Raw genomic sequence first — 21,460 nt, forward strand, 5'->3', positions numbered from 1 at the left:
GTTTGGCTTAGAGTTAATGGGATCTTGCAAACATTCCCTATAATGTTTCGTTTTTGACCAGAAGTTCAGCAGCTTTTATAAATTCAATTCTTTTTGGAAGCTCTTATACCACTATTTGTAGACAAGGGTAAGATGCGTAAAACTGAATAGAATTGGTTAGGACTGCCTATTTCAGCCAAAAATTATTTCAGCATAAAGAATGAAGCAGATTTTTGCCAGGTAATGGAGACATTTCAACTACTGTGATCTAAACACACGTACATCTCGGCCAAGGTCAGGCATCTAAACTCCCAAGTTGTTTTGTATACTCATTTCCCTCTCTGAAAATCTCCAGTTTGAATGGGAATGTCAGTCACCATTTAACAGGGATGCCAATACTAGCTAATAAGCTGTGGTTTTCCTTTCAATGTGTCTCCAAGGAATTCTGGAAGCAAATAGGTATGAAGAGGATTCAGGCCTGTGGAAATTTCACCCGGGCTGCAGCACTTCTTGAGCTTCATGCCTATTATCAGGGCTGCCCTCAATTTCTTCTTCCACTTCCTATCACGCCAAGATAAAGCAGCACTAGTACGCGCAGGCAGAAAATGCACCCTGACTTCCTCTGATCAGAGAGAGCCCTGGAAATTCAATGTGCAGTGGAGTCTAGGGGACGACGGTATGTCAAATTTAAATCAAGCTCAGGCCTGTCTGACTTTATGTGAGCTCCGCCCAGCTGCTGGGTGGCCCCACAGCTCCCTTGTTAAGCAGGTCAGGGAATAGCCAGGTAGACTCCACAGATGTGCTATCCAGGTGGGAAACCTGTGCAAAGAGCTTCACCTGCAAGATAGGATAGTGAGGTCTGCATCAGCCCCCTATAGAGAGATTGAATTTACAGAGGTTTCAAAGATATGATTTAGCAAGATGTTCACCATATCTGAATGCCAAGTGCTTCCATTGGAAGGGTTGTTATATGCATAGAAACAAGCCAGAGGTAGGTTGCCTAAGATTTAGGGCCACATACCAGGTGGGCTACAAGTATGTCAGGGCCGAGGAAAGATTTTGTTTGAACTACAGTGTTTTTAATTTCTTTTAAATTGGTTTGCCTTAAAAATAGAAAATGTTCACATAAAATATGGATTTCTGATTTGTGTTGGACAAAAGGAGCCATCTGGCAATACTGTCACCAAGAGCTGCCCCTATGAATCCCTGCCCTTCCCAAGTGCCTGGGTCACTCTCTCCCTGAACTTCTCTGGTTCTTAGAGCCATTTGAATTTGCAACCCCTTGTCTACAAGGCTTTGTTATCTTCTCTTAAATTGACAATATCAAAACTTACATATTGGAGATAACAAATACAGTAATATAACAATTAAAACAATAAAACAAAACCCAGAGTAAATGGTAACACTGCAAAGGAACTTATTCCCAGGTAGAAACCAAGAGCAGAGCAAGTCTTTCCATGTGGACAGGTTGCTTTTGTAAAACGCTTTACTTACATGTTCACATAAGGAAGCTTATTAGGTGGATAAGAAATAAATAGGAGAGGTACGCAAGTTTATAGAAGGTAATAATTGGACATCTCTCATGGGCCCCCTCTCTTCTCCACTTGGGTGTGTACACCCGATAAACATTTGTAGATGTCTAACAGAGCCTTTCCTAATGCATCACACATGTCCTTCTTTTAATCATTCTTTTTAAACTGAGAGAAGGAACACACTGTTTCAGCTACATTTCAAGTTGAAACCAAGCATAGGAGGTGTTTGTTTGGGCTTTATAAAAACACTGGTGTAATGCAGGGTCTGTGCTCCCACTCCCCGCACAAGAACGCAGGACATGGTGAGGCCAAAAAGGAACACTCACGGGGCCATAGGTAGGGGAGTCATACCACTATATTCTCTCTGGTGGCTGGGTTGGAGACACAGGAAGCAGGAGCCACATAGTCCGCCGTTCACTTCTCTGCCAACCAACCAACCAATCCCCTAGTATAGCCATGGCAGTTGTACTAGTGGCTAATAGCTAAGCAGTAACAGCTGATGGCCAACTAGTCACAGCTGATGGCCATCTGCTACCCGAGCCAGCACCTTTCCATGTGAGGTCGGGCAACTGGAAACTGCTCTCCTGGCTCTGTTCCCCACAACTGGTCGTACAATGTTATTGAATTTTTTAATTTGCTAGAAAACTTTTTGCCAGAAAATTCTTGCATGTTGAATACCTTAAGTAAACAATCATAAGCTCATTTTACCATTGTGGGCTGGAATTTATTTCTTACTAATATATGTTCAATGAGGTTATATAACTCTCCATCTGATTCTACATATGTAATGTTTCACGTGCCGGATATCTATGGATAAAAGTATTACAAATTACTAATGTAAATAATCGTATTAAAATAATAATAGATAAATCTATATAAACATTGATGGTAATTCCTTAGGATAACTTCCTAGTAATGGATATTATGGATCAAAGACTTTATTACAGTATTGCCACATTGTTCTTCAAAAAAGTGTATGTTGATATAAACTCTCACTGGTGTGTAAATCCCACACTTACAAATAATATGTTACGTGATATGTGCTAATTTGATTGGGAAAAATATAATATTTTAATTTCATTGATTTGATTATTTGTGAGAATAATGTTTTTTCCATAGGCTTTTTGGATATTAATTTTCTATGGTGTGTGTGTGTGTGTGTGTGTGTGTGTGTGTGTGTGTGTGTTGCCTGTTCATGTCCTTTGCTCAGTTTTTTATTGGTACATTTTTCTTTTCTATTGATCTTTATGTATTAATTATATTGTCCTGTCCCAATAAATTTAATTAAATACAAAACAAATTATACTGTCTTTGTCATTATCCTTCCAGTCTGTTGTTTGTTTTTAAATATCAATTATACAATAAATTCTTCTTAAATCTAGACATTTTATGGAGTCTACTTTTGCACGTATGCATAGATAACTTATCTTTAATAATTACTATTATAATCCTTTCATGTTCCTCAATCATGTTCTTCACTATTTAATTATACAGATTTTTTAAAATTATGAGTTACACTTGGATTTTTTGTGCTTATTCAGTTGAGTTTAATAGATATTTTCTTCACTCCTTGTACTCTGAGACTAGCACCGCTAGGAGATGGAGGTACAGAGAGAAATAATAATCCAGGAGAGAGGACTAATCCAAGAGGGAGAATAATCTTGGAGAAAGGATAATTGAGGAAAGAAGACAAATCCAAGAGAAAAGATTTATTTTGGTAGAAAAAATAAAAACGAAAAACTCAGGCAGAGCAACTTTGTTTGGAAAGTGTTTCCTGGTTTCTGTCAAATCTTTTCCTTACCCTGAGCTAGTAGGAAGTGAGAAGAGAGGCCTAACCAGGAGAGAGGGCTAATCCAGGTTTCGTCCATGAGAGGGAGAAGGAGAGACAGAGGAGTAAAGATATACAATCTTATAAAAATGAGAATAAAGATATAAAACATACAGCCACATAAGTGATTTTGTGATCAAATGTAAACATTTATGGAACCTCTCACTAATGGTTGAATCATATAAAAATGCCCTCTTAATATTAACAAAGCTCATAGTTTTAAATTATTTTAAAATTTCATGAAACCCATTCCTGGATGCTAGACTGTCCCTTTATCAATCAGCTCCTCTCTCATTCCTGGACACCTCTCTTAAGACAACATGAGCACTTTAGTTGGCATCTCACTTCCTACCAGCTCAGGGTAAGGAAAAGATTTGATAGAAACCAGGAAACACTTTCCAAACAAAGTTGCTCTGCCTGAGTTTTTCGTTTTTACTTTTTCTACCAAAATAAATCACCTTCAGGATGCCAATAACATAATATTGGAGCTAGATTCTTACAGTGAAAAACCCTATATCAATTCTAAGAGTGGATTTATAAACTTTCAAATATTTTGGAATCAGAATCATAACTTTAATAAAAATTGTGACTCAATATAATGACTCACAATTCACAGGGAAAACAGTTTCATAGAACAGATTGTTGGAAATGATTCTGAGACCACAGCACCCTCTGAAGATCAGTTAATGAGGCCCCTCACATGGGTAGTTGAGTGTGGGGTACACCCTCCCTCTTCCAGGTCCATTGAGGAGGCAGTCAGAGACTCAGCAGTGAGCAGTCTGGGGCCACTGCAAGGCAAGGCTTTGAAGAGGGGCTGTGTAAGCACTAGAGTTTAGACCCAACCTCCCACTAAGGGTCACTTGATGTGCCCTCATGTTGGCTGGGGACGTTCTGTCTCATGAGCAAGACCACAGCTCCTTGAGGTTTTACAGGGAGAACAATTCTCTCTCTCTCTCTCTCTCTCTCTCTCTCTCTCTCTCTCTCTCTCTCTCTCTCTCTCACACACACACACACACACACACACACACACACACTCACACACACACACACACACTCCCTCTCTCCCTCCCTCCCTCCCTTCCTCCTTACATTTCGTTTCCTAGGGTTGCCATAACAAATTGGGTGTCTTAAAACAATATAAACTTACTCTCTCACAGTTCTGAAGACCAGAAGTCTGAAATGGAGGTGTCGGCTGGGCCACACTCCTCGAAAAGGCTCTAGGGAAACACCCTGTTTTGCCTCCTGCTGCTCTTGGTGGCCGCAGGCATTCCTTGGTAGGTTAGTATCACTCCAGCCTCTACCTTTATCTTCACATGGTTGTCTTCTCTCTGTGTTGTCTCCTCTTCCTAGAAGGACATCAGTCATTGGAGTTTGAGCTCGCCCTGAATCCAAATGATTTCATCTCAAGCTCTTTTGCAAAGATGCAATTTCCAAATAAGGGCACATTCTGAGATTCTGAGTGGATGAAAATTTTGGGGGGGACACGATTCAACCCACTATAGGTTATAAAATAGAAACTACTGCTTTCATAAGATGTTGGGGAAAAAACTTATGCTTTCTCCCTCCCCTTTGGTTATTCCTCCCCATGAAAGAAGGAGTAAGATTGAAAAATTCCCAGATCATGAATGTTCTAGACTCTCTTGGTCTGAGGGATCTGCCTTTCTTCAGACACATGCATTCACCTCTCCCTCATCAGGAAACCTACTAGGCTGACTATGGCTGTCTGGCTTGTGACTCAATGGACAATTTCTATTTGGGGCAAGGGGATGTTGTAGAAAGCCTAGATTGCGGCTCAGGTTCAAGCCCTGGCCTCACATCTCACTTGACCACTAATACAGTTCTCATCTGAACACGCCCTTCAAGTAGTTTGGGACCCAGAAGTGGGGAAGGGTGTGACTGAGCAGCCTCCTATCTTGAAAAGACATGGGGCAGTTTCAGCTATTCACAACTGTCCCAACAGATGGGAGGCTGTCGCACCAAACAGAGAATTCCAGAAGCCCAGCAGGCCTGCGCTTGCCATCAAACGATCTTCCCTGGGAGCAAGGCCCTAAGGATCAGACTAGCTTGGGAGCAGAACCAAGACAGAAGCCCTTCCTACATATCATTGTTTTCCTGCCAGTACCCAGGTTGTTCTCTCCCAAGTCCCATTGAGGGCGTGGGGGAGGGGCAAGGTTGAGTAGGGATCAGTTAGGCCCAGCTGGGGAACAGCTTGCAGGTGGAGGTGGGGGGGACAAAGTGCAGCTACCACTTGTCCCTTGACACTCTCCAGTCCTCCCCTCCTCTGCCCATCAGACCAAGGTCTATAATGTGGAACCAGTCCCTAGTCAGGCCTATTGGAAGCTATTCCTCCCAAGTGAAGCAGTCGCTCTCATCCATTGGTTTTGATAAAAAGTAAGAGTTGCAGGAAAATCTAGGTCCTTAGGCAATCGGGTGCTCTTCTGCCCACCTGACCACGGCTTGGGTGCTGAGAGCTCACGACTCTGCGAGGGGAGCCAAAGTTTTAAAATAAACATGACATGTGACGGGATGTTTCAGCTGGTTGGGAAGAAGACTCTGGTTTCGAGGTCACTGGTTCAGATCAGGACTGAGGACAGCTGAGCCCATGATGCATGGCCATCTGAATCTGTCAGAGGACCTGAGTTAACACATCAGTGAGCTGGGATTTCTGCCTGCTTCCTGTTGAACAGGTGTCTCCATCACAACTCACTGGCCACAACAGAAAGGCCAAAACTGAAAATGGGAACCATCTCATCCTTTCAAACGAGGCCAGCGCCTGGCATTATCTAGCATGAAGTGGCATTACTGTAGGATTTGTCATTCAGCAAACAGACTCTCATGAGAGAAACAACTGTTAATGAAGAACAAATCTATTTTAAGAGTGCAAGAATGAATCACGGATGGCAACAGCATTTATAGTAAGAGTAGCTACCTACATGAGCATTCTCATTATGTTGTCGGTGTCAACATAAGAAACAACCAAACCTGTAGAGAATTTTTACAAGTTTATTTGAGCCAAACTGACGACAATTGCCAGGAAGCAAAATCTCAATGGATTGAGAAACTGCTCCAGAGAATGGCAGTTTTACAGCTTATTTTATACGGTAGACTCAAAGGAGGAGATGTAAGTGGGGGTGTTACATGATATCCATTGATGGTAGATTAGGGAGGTGGGAGAAAGCAAAGCAGGGAAATCTCTGAGATTGGATAAAAAGTAGAACAAAGAGACACATACTTCTTTTACATTGGTGGGTACAGGATAGTTACCATTTACAGCACATAGACATGGTATGTGGGCAACCAGATAACAATGAGGGGTTCTGTGGTCTCATGATCTGGTGAGAGGTTGTGCCCTGAGGGGTCTGGAAAAGGGGGATTACTCTGACATTTCAAAGGTATGTTGTCTTAGATGCAAAAAGACAATCGACAGGCTCATTTAAGGTAAAGATTGACCTTTGTTAAGGAAGCTACTGGCCTAAGACGTGACTACTCGCCATGACTTACTTTTAATCAGGAATTTTTGTGTTCAAACCATCCTATGTGGTTACTTTCCATCTCTGAGTTTATAAGGCGCACCACGGAGGCCTCTGCTAAGCTTGTCCAGTTCAGGACGTGGCCCGTTTTTCATCCACATTAGAGAAGTGTGACTTCATTGTAAGACAGTTAAGACTTAGTTACAATGTAGCCAATTCTGAGAAAGCCATGCAAGGTGCAGAGAATTGGCGAGGACATGTAAACACTTGATACATGTCATCCTTGACATTGGTGAAGGGTGAACAGTGGCCCAGGAAACAAAACAGCGGCTTGTGTGATGACTCTGGCCAGCCTTTGATGATTTCATAGCAGGCGATAGCACAAGTTCACCTGCATTCCTGAAGCACACACTGATCGTCTGGGGAGGCAGCCCAGAGCATTTTGTGTGGATTAAAACCAATGCCAGAATTTAAAAACTGAGCAATCAAGAAATGACTAGAGATATAAAATTAAATTGTCTTTAAAAATTAAGCCTCCTGTCAAAGGGGATTGATTTAATCATTTGGTCTACTCAATGATTCATTCTAGAGTTGTAATTTCTGTTCATTTCCAAATGCCAAAATCAGTTGCTTTATTAATGAGCAGGTCTTTGTCTTACAACCGTTTTGTCATTGGTGTACAGGGAGAGAGGAGCAAGGTGTAAAGCATTTAGGAGCAGCATCAGCAAAATGGCCTCAATTGTACAGAGGCATCATTTGAGGGCACTTGAGAAATCCTTTTGAGGCTAAGGTTGAGATCTCAAAGCAGTCCTGGTGGGTGTTGAATCAACTCATTTTTCTACCCTGCGACAAACAGGGAAAGGAAAAGGTTAAGAATGACCTTAGGGACCATGCCTAGCAATACCGTCTGTCCCCAACTCCACTGGCCCTACATGTCTTCCTGGCTGCCTGGGCTCCTGGGCATGTGTTAAGAGGCATGGTAGCCACAGAAGTCTTGGTCAACCCTGTGGTGTAGGAGCCAGGCAAGAAAGAAGGCCTGTGTCATGCAGGGTCTCATGCAGGGTCTCAGTTCCCGCTCCTCGCACAAGAATGCAGGATATGGTGAGGCCAAAAAGGAACACCCATGGAGCCATAGGTAGGGGAGTCACACCACTATATTCTTGCTGGCGGCTGGGTTGGAGACACAGGAAGCAGGAACCACACTATCCACAACCTGCCGTCTACTTCTCTGCAACCCGCAACTCGCACTCTGTGGTGCTAACTGCAATCCGCTCTTGCCAGCCCAGCCACCATCCTCTTGCTAGCCCGCATTTGCTGCTAGCATAGCCACAGCAGTTATATTAGTTGCCAATGGCTCACTGGTTACAGCTGACAGCCAACTAGCCACAGCTGATGACCATCCAATCACAGTTGATGGCCATTTACTACCTGAGCCAGCACCTTTCTACGTGAGGCCGAGAGCCTGGAAACTGCACTCCTGGCTCTGTCCCCACAGCCTGTACAGGCGACTGAGAACCCTTTCAGCAGCGTCTGTTCAGCTGGACATAGCTTCTCTGCACACCACCATTCATTCCCAATCACCCCAATGCAACTTGATTTCACAAAGGGGGCGAGTCCACAGAGCCCTTGACTAAGACTACATGGAGGTTTTTCCTGGAAACAGTAGTGGGTGGTGTGGGGGCAGCATGGAATGACCGTCCCAACAGCTGAATGCAGCTGACCCTTCAGCAGCAGCTGCACTGGACTTGCACGCCAGGGGGACAGTGCTGAGAAGCCAGCAGTAGGAATTGATGGTACCCACCATGGAAATATGGGCCAAAGGCACAAAGCCTGGATACAGGTGTGCAGCCTTCAAACCTCAGAGCACAAGAGGACTTGGAAACAACTGAGGCTCTAGCCAGAATCTCGTGTAGAAAAATACATGCTAATCTATCATAATGGGCACAGAATGGCAAAGCAATTATTTTCTAGGTCAGTGAAAGGTAGAAGAAACAGAGCGCGCTTGAAAAGCATTTTGTCAAAGAAAATGAAGAGCCGTCATGGGAAACAGTTGGACGACCAGAGGCACGGGGATGAGGGATGGGGGGAGCTGGAGAAGATATATTAAACTAATGAAAAAAGGGAAATAGCAGGAACCAGTGGCGTTAAGTTAACATAAATACAAATCTGAAAAATATACCACCTGAGTCTGTCCCACACAGAGGCCTCTGTTCTCACAGACATTGTTTTGCACATCGTTGCACATTGTATAACTTAGCAATAGACTTAATAGCAATATCTGTTTCAGAATGTACTATTTTCTTTTTTCTTCAAGCCACCAAATACAGATTCTAAAAAATCTGGAACTGTCTATTGAAATGCCCCACTGTTTATTAAACTCATTTTACAAAGGATAATGTAGTGTTTTCCTTTTCCTGTGAAGCACGAATGTTTGGAAATTTTTTAAATGCTCTCTTGCATATGGTTTAGTTGCAGGTTGTTGTAACGCGGGGATTCTGCTCCCGCTCCCCGCACCGGAATGCAGGATATGGTGAGGACAAAAAGGAACTGTCATGCGGGAGACCCTGCTCGCTGTGCCATTTGTCGTGCGGGAGACCCTGCTCGCTGCGCCATTTGTCGTGCAGGGTGTCATGCAGAGTCTCTGCTCCCGCTCCCCATACAAGAATGCAGGATATGGTGAGGCCAAAAAGGAACACCCACGGAGTCATAGGTAGGGGAGTCATACCACTATATTCTCTCTGGCGGCACTATACTCTCACTGGAGGCTGGATCCACACTGTCCACAAACCGCCATCCACGCTTGCCAGCCCAGCCGCCATCTTCTTGCTAGCCCCCATTCTTTTCTCTCTCTTCCCTCTCCTCTCTGCTAGCATAGCCACAGCAGTTATATTGTGGCCAATGGCTCACTGGTTACAGCTGACGGCCAACTAGCCACAGCTGATGGCCATGCAATCACAGTTGGCCATTTACTACCTGAGCCAGCACCTGTCTATGTGAGGCTGAGAGCCTAGAAACTGCTTTTTGGGGTTCTGTCCCCACAGGAACACCCACAGAGCCATAGATAGAGGAGTCATACCACTATATTCTTGCTGGCGGCTGGGTTGGAGACACATGAGGCAGGAGCCACATGATCTGCAACCTGCCATTCGCTTCCCTGCCAACCCACCCACTAGCGTAGCCACGGCAGTTGTATTAGTGGCTAACGGCTAACGGGTAACTGCTGATGGCCACCCAGCCACAGCAGATGGCCATCTGATTACAGATGATGGCCATCTAATAAGCGAGCCAGCACCCCTCTATGTGAGGCCGAGAGCCTGGAAACTACTCTATGGGACTCTGTCCCCACAGTTGTAATTTCCAAAAAACAGCCCCAACAATGTCTCCCATTCCACAGGCTTTTTCTTCCTTATTTTTTTCCTTTTTTTTAACAATGTGAACTTGATGCTTCTTTTATCAAGCCAGCAGTTTCTCTACTTGAATCTGGGCAGACGTTGTCACAGTCTTGACCGACAGAGTGTGACTGAATTGATGCTGTGTGACCTCTGAGGCTAGATGACACCATATAGCCTCATGTATTTCAGTGTCATGTATTTCAACCTGGCTCTTTTGAGACACTTGCTCTGGGAACCCAGCAGCCATGCTGTGAGGAAGCCCAAACTAGCCACAGTGTTTTCAATTTATCAAAATTCCTTTGCATCCAGCCTGTGTCTCACCTTTATTTGTTCCATAATTCTTTTGTAGAGATGTGGGTGTAGTAATTATTTCCCCAATAACAAGGATTATTTTCTATTTTTCCCAGAGTTACTTAATAATTTCAGACCGTCTTCAGCTACACTTCTGCAAGTTGAAGTCAATTGGAGACATATGAAAGGAAAGAGTTTGGCCTGATCTGATCTCTACGGCTTGACAACAGGAGAAAGAATCAGTAATTTTTACAGTTAGCTTTTCTTTATTTTATTTTATTTTTTTATTGGGGAATATTGGGGAACAGTGTGGTTTTTTTTCCGGGGCCCATCAGCAACAAGTCAAGTCATTGTCCTTCAGTCTAGTTGTGGAGGGCACAGCTCAGCTTCAAATCCAGTCGCCATTTTCAATTTTTAGTTGCAGGGGGCGCAGCCCATCATCCCATGCAGGAATTGAACCCGCAACCTTGTTGAGAGCTCACGCTCTAACCAACTGAGCCATCCGGCAGCCCCTAAAGTTAGCTTTTTAATCAAATTTTAATTATATAAGCAACACAAGTGCATTTTAAAGCAATCCCCCAAAACTAAAACACAACAGATAAAGCTAACGTTCCCCTTGAACACATGTCCCTCGTCTGTCCCTGCTCCTGCTTCCTCATAGGTAACCCTCTTATCTGTTTGATATGGTTTCAGATCTTTTATGTATTTACATGCATGTGTTCTTATAGAAAATATGTAGTGTGTTTAAACTACGTAGTGTTGTGTGGGGTTTTTCTTTTAGCACACAAACAATGATATTATAGAAATTGTTCTGCAATGTCCCTTTTTATTTATTTTTAACTGCACACTCTAACTCCCTACACCCCCTGGGGCCTTTACTGCTTTTAGCAGCACTTCCTGCTATTTAGAGGGTTAGGGTTTTAAATGTCTTCATATTTTATATGATGGAGTTTGTGCTTCTGTTTCTTGTTCTCCTTTCAGCTTTGGGGCCATTTCTAGGTGGTTCAGAGGAAATTCCTAACTTTATTACCTTTCCCCCAAACCAGCCATGTTTTGTATATTTTCTGTTGGGTGTGCTAGGGTTACATCCCTCATATAGTATAGTTTTTGCTGTAATGTGAAGAATATTTTTTATTGCTTTTTAAAAAGTTTATTAAGGTTATTGGGTGACATTGGTTAATAACATTATGAAATTTCAAGTGTACATTTCTATAATACATCATCTGTATATCACATTGTGTGTTTACCACCCAAAGTCTAGTCTCCCTCTGTCACCATAAATTTGATCCCCTTTACCCTTTTCATCCTCTCCCCACCACCCTTCCCTCTGGTAACCACCCTTCTGTTGTCTGTGTCTGTGTTTGTTTTGTTCATTTGTTGCTTTCTGTTCTATATTTCACATATGAGTGCTTATCACATCTTATAGCTGGTTATTACTAACATATAGAAAAGCTATTTACTTGATTTTATTAATCTTACATCCATCATCTTGCTAAACTTGGGGTTCACGGTTAACACTAAAAGAGGTCTGACGATTAAATAGTGGTAATCTTATGGAATGTATTATTACGTAATGTGGAATTCATCAATGTTATTTTCCTGATTTTGATAGGTATTGTATAGTTTTGTGAAAGCTATTGTTTGTAAAAAAAAATACAAACTGAAGTATTTGGGGGTGATGGAGTATTATGACTTCAACTTATTCTCAAATGGTTCAGGGAAAAAAATGTTTTATTGCACTGTTTTTATGTAGGTTTGAGGGTTTTTTTTTAAGTTTACTTAAAAAATACTTGGAGATGCTTGCTGCTAAGGAAGTGAAAACTTAAACAGAAAATAGGAATGAAAGCGTTTAGCCAAGGTTTTTTAATACATGTACTAGCTGTGATGTCCAGTTCAAGAAAAGTGGAAACATCTGGTGAGGAGGCCATTAGCTGATTTAACTCAGTCTGTACAAAGCCTGTTGAAGTCAGGGAGCGATGGTACCAGAACAGCCATGTGTGTGCTCATCCCCCTGTAAAGTCTCACACGAAGCTGTCAGCTCCAATAGGCACGGCTTCTTATCTCATCCTTTCATGACTGCCTGTTCCACTTGGCTTTCTGGAAATTTTAATCCCATAATCAACTGCCAAGTAAGATTATCATGTCTTAGTCTCAGTTCAATTTTTTAAAAAACATTTTACAAATGCTCTTCCAGGGCAGGTGCTGGACAAGTCACTAGTGTAGCCCCTTCCAATTCTGTGATTCTGCATATAAAAATTAGGTAATGAGCAGAGAGTACCTTGGGGACATTAATTCCGTTCAGCTGCTTCCCCTCCTCCCCCCACCTGCTCTAAGCCAGGAGCTGGGAAGAAAACTTCACACTTAAACCAACTCAGCTTTCCGGGCAGTGGATTTAAAGGAAACCTTTAAATAGTAGCAGATGTTGCTTTCTCAAGGAAGTTTCTGGGAATATGTCTACTTAGCTTAAGTAATACTTTGAAATTTTCTTTAAGAATAATCTATTAAGAAATATCAAACATTAGTTTCAAAAATCAGTTTAGTCACATATTCAGAATTGTATGTCTTTCGTACACATTAAGAAACTGAATATACCAATGGACAATAGCCAAAACATATATAAAAATAGAACTTTGATCTGCAACCTGTGACCGCTTGACCAGGAAACCAACCCCTTCTGTATGGTAAACACCCAGGAAGCAGCCTTCCGTAAGTCAGACACACAGGAGCCAAGTGGCTATCACGAGTGGCAATCCAGGAAGCTAAACCATAACTTCTGGAACAATCAGCCTCAAATGGCTAGGACTTGATCTATAACTGACAGCTTCCCTAACTTTTGTCCCTGCTTACAATTTAGGAAACAACCAGAGAAAGCCACATGTGCTTCCACGGGACACTTGCTTCTGGTTAGGGTCTGTAGCCTCTCCCAGCCAGCAGCCCCCTCCATCAGGGCACACGTGAGCAGTCCATTTTGTTCACTATAAGCATTGTTTTCCTCTGCCTGCTTTGATTGTCTGCCCAACCTAAGCTGCCGTCTCCCTAGCATAGTGATCTCGGATGACACAGCCTTTGCTTTTTTCATGTAGGGAGTGTTCATTAATATCCCACTATTTTAAGATATTTTAACACACACATTATCCCACTTAACCCTCATACAACCCTGAAGGAAGGTTGGAGCAGGCAACCCTCTGTGACCTTAAAGACATGAAACTTCAAAGGACCCACCTGAAGTTGCTCAAGGTCAGGGTGTGGTCTTCGGTCTCCAGGCTGGTAAGGATGTAGTGTTGTCTCTGGTGATCAAATTCTGCCTTTCCAGGTAGAGAGGGGAGAGGGAACACTTTTACGAACACATGTCCTGCTTTTAGGCAAAGCGGGGAGGACAGAGGCTTTTCTTGTATCTATTTCTCAATTGCTTCCTGCTCAAAATAATCCTTATGCCAGAGTGACATATTTGGGGATGGCAGGTTCTGCTACCCTTCAACATGCAATGAATGAGTTTATCATTGTTATCTTTAGAATGAAACAATAACTGTATATTCTAAATTTCCCCAATTTCAATTTTAATGTAATAAATGTGAATACTTATAACCTGCACAAACAGAAGTTGAGTGCTACATTAAGTCCCAAGGGTGTTAAACAGTCCAGCAACCAAAAAAATCTGAAACAACTGCTTGAGGACAGAACTACCTTTTCTCCTTGAAAAAAGCAAAAGGTTTTATATCCCTCATATAGTATGGTGTAGGAGCACACAGATGCGTTTCTCATTACTGTTGCTGCTAGTGTGGCTTCAATCACTCATATTTTATAAAGTAAACCGATGGGTGAGATTGATCAGTGTCCCCTGAGATTAAACACACTGTGGATAGGAAGGGCACTGACAAATCTTCAGAACTATCCATCACACATGAGCACTTTTGCAGACTAGCAGAGCTTTTCATACAACTTCCTAACGTCACACACATCCCTTTTCAATGTAGCAAAATTGAACATATTCATTAACACAACTCAAAGATAAAGCCTTTCTAGCACTTAAAAATAAGCCAAAGTATGTAAAATTATGCTTAGTGATTGAGGAATAGAGTGAAGGCATAAAATGGAGTCAAGCCACTAAATTACTAAAATCAAGCAACACCAAATTACTAAAATCAATCCGGAGGCATGAGGAAACTCTTCTTTTCTTGTTTTAACTAGCCTGGGAACTTAAACTTTTGAACTTTCCAATTCTGTGTCAGTGCCTGAATATACAAACTGACAGATAACCCTCTGATTGCCCCCTGGAGGACTAAGGAAAAAATGTTCATGTATCCAGACGACCTGATACCCCTTATCCAGACCACTCGTCATCTAAAGGATCACCATCTCCGATCAATCCAGAGGCTAAGAATGCGGGACTGACAGTTCTCAAGAATGCACTTTTTACTATAAGAACTTTCCTTCTTCTTCAGAACACTTCTGGGTTTTTGCCTACCTGTGTTTCCAGTTTGCAAAGTCTAAGACCCTTGAGTAAACCTTTATTTATTTCTAGCCAAAGCCCCCAGACTCTTTTTGAATTCATTCAACATGATCCATGTTTCAATATTCTATCTTACTTAAAAAGCATCTAGGTATCCAAAAATTATTCATTAATTAATGCAGTTTGAAATCATTCAGAGATCTTAAGTTATCTAAAGGTCTTGGAAATTATCTTCAATTATGTATTATCATTATATAAAACATAATTACTGTTCAAATAAAAAGTTCATCAGAATAATACCTCAATTTACTTAAACACAAATTTACATTTTTCATAATCTGAAACATTACAGAGGGGCACCATTAGCTTACTTGATCGGTAAACCTGTTTTAGTTTAAGAAAAGCAAACCGAAGTAGTGAATCATTTTACTTAACATCAATAAACCAGGAACAGCTTTTTTAAAAACTATTTTTAGATTAAATTAGTCTCACTTGCTAAGGATTTGCCTAATTTGTTCTTAAAACATTTCTGAGTTAGGTTTTACATGAGTAATATTTTTTTAAAATAGCACATTTAAAGAATGCTTTAAATTCAATTAAGTTTAATTTCCTTATTTTCTCAGAATTTTAGGACTATTCATTTTATGTAAGTGCTTACTTACATCTGTAAGCCAGTAAGACAGAGCTCCTTTAATTTAAGAGACTTCATAATTTGACTGATTAATACCCTTCACAGATAGGAAAACATTACACACTCCCAAAAGAGGGAAAGTCCTTTCTGAGTTACAGACCAATCATCTTAGAAATACATAAAGAGCTCATAAATTCAGACATGAAAAGTTACAAAGAATTCAAAATTCTATAGCGATTTAAAAAATGACTCTAGTCACATTTTATAGTTATTTCTAACTATAAATTACTGTCATATTATAGCCATAAAAGGCTGCAATAAATTTGTAAATAGATGCAAAACTGACAGTACTGGTCACTATTCCCAGGGTGATAACCAACTGCATTACACTGGATACAATTTATACTTACGGTCAAGAAATTTTTGTATTTCTATCAGTTTTCTACAATTTACAGAGTTGTAAGGTAGTTTTTTTGCTTTTTTGTTAGTTTGTTTTTGTTTTTGTTTAAGTGCCTGGTTGGTTGGGTTTTTTTGCCCATTTCAAAATCCTTCACAATTTCTCCCTACAGTTTTATAAGAATCTGAAATGTACCAAGGAATCTAATCTGTCCTTTAGGTCTCTGCTTAAATGCCACATCCTGGAGGACAGCTTCCCAGAACAACCAGTCTTCAGTAGGGTTTGCCTGAGGGCCTCACTCATACTTGTATTTCTTCTCTTTTTAGCACTTATAATTTGTGATCATGTTTTTATTGGTTTTATTGGGGTCATGTTTAAAGTCTGTGCATCTCACAGAGCAGAGATAATTTCTCTTTTACTCACCACTGTATCCCCAGCATCTAGCATAATGTCTGTTCATGGTAGATATAAATATTAGTTGAATTAAGACATAAGAGAAAGAGAGAGAGCTAGAGAAGCAGGGAACAGCTTTCTGAAAGCTGGACTCACTCCATGTCTTTTATTAAATGGACGTGAGGGCCATAACAGGTGCTACAGAAGCAGTCCTTCCTTTGTCTCTCCCACCTCAAATGAGCTCCCAGAGTTCTCAGGGTACCCTCCAGGGCTTGGAGGTTGACCATTTGTCCTAAAATTCCTTTAGAGTATCTTTCAGGGCCACTGAGCGTGTTCGTGAAAGAGCAGATCTAATGGTCTACCTCAGCATCCTAAAGGGGTGTGAGCAGAGGCCCCACCTGGGTTCTGGCCTGTGTGCTCAGCTTTGCAATCTTCACAGCGCCTCCTCTTGAGCCTAGCTCTTAAGCTAAAAGGCCAGCTGAGAGATGAGAAAAGTGAGGCCAGGAGTCTGACGGGCTCAGAGACTCAGAAGTCAGGCCTTCTTGGTACAACAGGAGTTACCCTGGATGGATAACCCTGTGCCAGGCACCTGACACCTGTCATCTTGCTTAAATCTTCCAAAGGCTCCACAAGGCAGGAATTTTCATCATTTTACAGACAGGAAAAGTGAGGCAAAGGTAAGTTCCCAGTCAGTGGGGAAAAGAGAAAGGATATGGGACCAAGATGGTAAATAAATTCCAGGGCCTGAGCCTTTGGCTGCCAGGTTGTGCTTCTTCCTGCTGCGCCAATATAGCCTGTGCTGCCAACTTTCACCGCTCCACCATTACCAGAGACCAGAGATGCAATAGAAATCAGGACCCTGGTCAGAAAGGACAGTTCTGTTTGCTGGACAGTGGCTACTTCAGAGACTTAGCACCCTAACACTCTCCACTTACACAGCCAGGAAGCCAACAAGGAGAATAAGGTGACGGGCAGAGCTGTGCAGGCCGGGATGACTTCACAGCTAATTGTGCACCTGTTCTCACAGACACGCAGAGGGGTGAAAGAGTGAGGAATACAGAAGCATCTCCTCCTTCCAACTTCTTACAGGACGCAGTCTCAGAACAATACACCCCTACAGAGGACCTGTAGTGGAGGCCCACAGCAGAGGGCGAGCCCTGGGGTCCCAGTCACTCAGGATGGCCATCATCTGCTCTTCCTACAAACAACTGGCAGGCCGTAAGTGGATTAAGGCAGAATTAAAGTATTGTATTTTTTTCTCCCAAATATGACTAGATGTTTAAAATTATTAATCGGTGTGGAATGGATTGGCTGAAAAGCATATAAAAGTAGGAATTCTAAGTTTAATTTTTTTAAAAGATGTGTAAAAATGTATATATCTTTTAAAATGTATTAATTATTTTCCTTCAAAGTGCAGCTTTAAAAAAAAAAAAAAGAAAGAAAAACTATAGTAATAGCTTTACAGGGCTTTTTAAAGCCTAGGAGTAGAGTTTTAAAGAAGCAATTTTCATTCAAATGTTATATAATCATCTATTTAATAGCTCTATTTAAAATTACTATTCCACTTATTATTCCAAGTTAATGGTCTAAAAGTTAAATTTAGTTATAAATTTTCTATTAAAAAAAATCTCAATTCATCAGAGACAAGAGAAAAAGACTATATTCCTTCTCATGAATCTATTTAAAAGAGTGGCTTGTCATCCTAGCTAATTACCCATATATTCCTACTCATGAATTGTCATCCTAGCTAATTCATCTATTCATTCAACCAGGAAATATTATGGAGTCACCTACTGCATTATTATCTTCATTTTCTGGATGAAGAAGTGACCTTTCTAGGGCCATGCCAGGGGTATCTGCCACCAGAGATGATTTGTATCCTGTGGCAGACTCTCCCATCTCAACCACCCAGTGTGCCCCCCGCCCCCCACTCAATCAAAGCTTTGCTGATTCTGGTTGATGAGATCTTGCTTTGTTAAAGGGGTGTGAAATGAGTCCTTCCAAGGCATCATCTCCCCACCACCCCCAGGCTGCCCTGACCCTCTGTGGTCCACGTCTCCGTCTTCCAGCCCCACTCCTCTATTCGGAGGTGAGATCTGCTGCCTGGCCCTGTCAGGACTGTCCTGGCTCCATAGAGGGTCCCCCTTCTCAGAAGCTCCTCCATAACCCACAAATCTGGCCTAATCACTTGATGGCTCCTAAGTTCAGACGGAGTTTTAGTCCCCAAAGTACAATTTTCTAGAGTGGTTTCTACTGAGGGTTAATCTCTGGAGAAAACTTCAAATAAAATCAAAGCAGGCTCCAAGGTCAAAAAACTTTGGATAATTTGTCTTGGAGATGCACATTATACCATCATTCCTAGGAAGTCTGCATAGATAAAACTGGTTCAAATTTCTGATTTCATGAATTTTTAAACTAAAATTAAATTTATATTCTAAGAAGTTCTGACCTTCACCATGCATTCCTTTCAGCATAGCCAGGGCTCCTGATATCCCTTTGTATTTTAAAGGGACTCCACGCACAAAGAAATCAGATGTGGATAGCAGATAACTAGAAGAACAGGTTGTGCAAGCACTGAGTGGTGGTATTCCCGCTACACTGAAAGTTGCACACGGTCTAATTTCTTGGTGTCACTGATAAAATAATTCATATACTGAAACACGTTAAATCAAACTCTGTCAACCCCTGCCCGCAAATCTGGCAAGTTAACTATGTCTCCACAGATTATTCAAGAAACAACCAATACATGTGAAAAATAATTACTTCTAATTTTCTAAGTTCTCATTTAAGCAACATAATAAAAGCAGACTATGTGACTTGACATGACATTGTTACAAAAACATTTTCCTCCAATAGCTGACTAGTAATATATAAATATTTACAATGAAAAATTAGGCAAGGAAAAAGGAAATCTTGAATACCCAAGTCCATTTCTTTCTAATGTTCATCAGATTTTGAAAATAAAATACTTCATTAACTTTCTAGTCATTTATATTTACGCACTGCTTCAGCTAACAGTTTCAAAAAATCTGAATTTAAGGATGTTAGTGTTCTACATCACTCCTGCTTTTTCTAAAATTCTAATTTTATTAAATTCTGATTGTGAAAGTGTAAACCTGGAAAGAAGAGGGAAAAGAATGAACTATGTAACATAATGCATTAAGTTACAAAAATTTTCACGCTGGTAAACTTTTTATCAACCTGAATACCAAAATAATAAAATGCTCTCTATTTTTCTATGTATTCCAACTTAATTGGTATTACCAAAAAGGCTTCTGAAGAGTGCTAAAAAATAGTGATGACATCACCACCTTAACTTAAGAATATACCATTGCCCTAGTTTTTGCTAAAAAACAAAAAAACTGATTTTTTTTTAAGTGGAAAATATAAATTACATCATGGAAAGTTTTAGAACTAAGCCTCAGGAAGGTATGTGTTATCTTTTAAACATGAAGGCTTTACAAAATAAATGTGAATACTGCAAACCAGCCTGTTTAACTTAGTGCTATCGCAAATATTTTCAACTCCAATGTGTAAAAACATGACTTTGATTCTACTAGATGTCACGCCATTGAAACACTGATATATTTATGGGCAACAATAGTGGATAAAACAGCATGCCAGTTACCTTGAGAATTTAAATGTGAATGTTTATATCAAGTAATGCAATTTATAGCATTTGCAGCTCCCTAAGAGGCTAGGAAATGAAAGCTTCAGGTGTGGACCTGCACCGTCCTCTGGTGTACAATCCCCTAAAAAGAAACAAAAGAATGAAATAGTCATTTCAGAAAGGGATCATCCACAAAACATATCCCCCCACCTCACTGTAAACTCTTTTGGGGTTTTCTTTCCTTCCAAATCAAGTCTTTCCTAAACACCCACCATGGCAAGTGTCCTGGATGATGGGAACTGCTCCAAGAACCCTAGAGTTTACCCACCTAATGGAACCCATATCAGGAAGAGTCGTCCATTTATACAAATACAAGTTAGCAACCAATGAATTTTATTTAAAAGAACTAACCAGTAGATTTTTCCTTTCGGCTCTTAAGTCCTACATGAATAAGGAAAACAGCAAGGCAACGAATGTTAAAACATCCTATTCTTTTCATTTTGAATATAAAACTCATTGTTACACTTTTCATCTTTCATACAAGTTATGAAAGAGTACTGAATGATAAAGCCCTGACTGGTGAACCAATTAAGAACATAAAAAATGGATACATGCTCTACACCAGCACTTAGTTAGGGTCCCAATGTCCTTGGGCATGTCAGACTGCAGTCACCATCCTAACGGCGAGGCAGAGCGCAGCTCTCTCACCTCCTTCCAGGTTTATAGACCACATGCTGAGATGCCTTGATGCAGAAGGATAACATTTAACGGCATGAAATCATCTTCTTTAACTACTTCAGTTTAAAAGTAGTACAGATTAGAAAACAGTACAGATCTATCTACTCTGCACAGTATGATCTTATTTCCTGAAAAATGTTATAGACCCAGTAAAAAGAAGGGCATACGAAAATACCAGCGGAGATTATCTGTGACATGATGGGACTGTTGGTAAATTTAAATTTTTTCTTCTGTATTTCTCTGACATTCTAAAATTTCCAAAATGCACAGTATCTTCAAATCAGGAGGAAAAGTTATTTTAAATCAAGTGAGTAAAGCACCAATAATTGAACTCACAGTACCAGTAAAGCTTTTTTTAATTAACATGATTTTCTCAGTATTGAAATGAATAAGCCAAGCGCAGCCAAGTACAAAATTTTTTTTTTCTTTCACACAAATCTATTTCCAAGGGTAAATATTGAAGGAATCTAATATTTTAAAGGAAGCTTCAATTACAAAGACATTGAGATCAAAACAGTGATGACGTGGATTTAAATTGTTTAGGAATGGAGTAACAAACCTTAACTTTAAAATATCAGGAGTCCATCTACCCAGGCGTCTCTTTAGCAACTCTTGTAGCTGAAACTTCATACAAAATTTAGGTATCGTTTTCTGATATTCAGTAGACTCGCTCTTTCATCTAAGGCACTTTTAGCACGTCATCCTATCTAAGTTGGATCACCAACTCAATGATCTTAGAAGTAACAGGA

Source organism: Rhinolophus sinicus, chromosome 16 (genome assembly GCF_057876585.1).
Source record: "Rhinolophus sinicus isolate RSI-liver-muscle chromosome 16, RSI-T2T, whole genome shotgun sequence".
Taxonomy (NCBI): Eukaryota; Metazoa; Chordata; class Mammalia; order Chiroptera; family Rhinolophidae; genus Rhinolophus; species Rhinolophus sinicus.